The sequence below is a fragment of the Pseudonaja textilis genome, chromosome 2, assembly GCF_049901715.1.
Source record: "Pseudonaja textilis isolate UNSWEBS1 chromosome 2, rPseTex1.2, whole genome shotgun sequence".
NCBI lineage: Eukaryota > Metazoa > Chordata > Lepidosauria > Squamata > Elapidae > Pseudonaja > Pseudonaja textilis.
The window spans coordinates 231214231-231215190 of NC_141991.1; the positions used below are offsets into that span (position 1 = coordinate 231214231).

Genomic DNA, 960 nt, shown 5'->3' on the forward strand with positions numbered 1-960 from the left:
AATTATAACATCTTCATTATGTTGACCATATCACTGTGGTTGGCTTACAGTCCCTGTATGTAGCCATTCAGTTGTCCTTTTCATTTAGACAGAGAAGAAAGCCAAAGACACAATTCTGTACTTCATTGTGTCCAGACCAGAAAGCCATGGTTAATAGCTTTTAAATAAGCAATATTTAACTCAACTTAGCCAAGCTTTGTGTGACATTAAAACAGTTGTATGAAAGGAGAGAAGGTTAGCACTCCCCTTGATAAGGATGGAAGAGGCCCTTGTGGTCTTTGCAACACACATATGGTTAAGGTGCTACCACTTACATCGTGGCTTCTAACCAGTTTAAGGGATGTGCATAAGTGCACATTCGTGCCTACCATCCATGTCCTATTGTCCCCATTTATTCTTACCTATTTTCTGTACTCATACTATAGGTATAAGAATGTTTATTCTTATACCTATTATCTTGTAAGTGATTGACAAATCAGATAAATAAAATAAAAAATAAATAAAGTACTTTCTCAGTTTGTAATTAACAGGAAAATAAACTTGGCATGCTAACAAGACTTGATTTGTTTATTCATACACTTTTAGCTCTTTTTTTAAAAAAAGTTTTTTTCTTTTATCCTACCTCAACATTCCTTCCTCTGCCTATTTTATCCTACCTACCTAACACTCCTTCCTCCTCCTATTTCTGCCACAACAACAACTCTGTGAGATGAGCTGGGCTGAGAGAGTGCCCAGTCCAAAGTCACAAGTCTGGCTTTCATGCCTAAGGCAGCACTAGAACTCATGGTCTCCCTTTAGTTACAACCACCTGGCAGTGAAAATAATGGACAGCAATCTCATTGGGCTATTTTATCAAAAGATAAGATGAATATGCTAAACAATTTTTTTTAAAAGCTAAATTAATTATAAAGAATCAGATATATACCATCCCCCACTAAATTCCATGAAGCAGAGTAAATC

General features: G+C 36.0%; 1 non-coding gene across 1 annotated transcript; it reads left to right on the forward strand.

The window, feature by feature from the left end:
- The first annotated feature begins 212 nt into the window (after positions 1-212).
- Positions 213-337, forward strand: LOC113449544 (U6atac minor spliceosomal RNA). Its single transcript, XR_003375842.1, has one exon. It is a non-coding gene; the product is annotated as a U6atac minor spliceosomal RNA (small nuclear RNA).
- Positions 338-960: the final 623 nt, after the last annotated feature.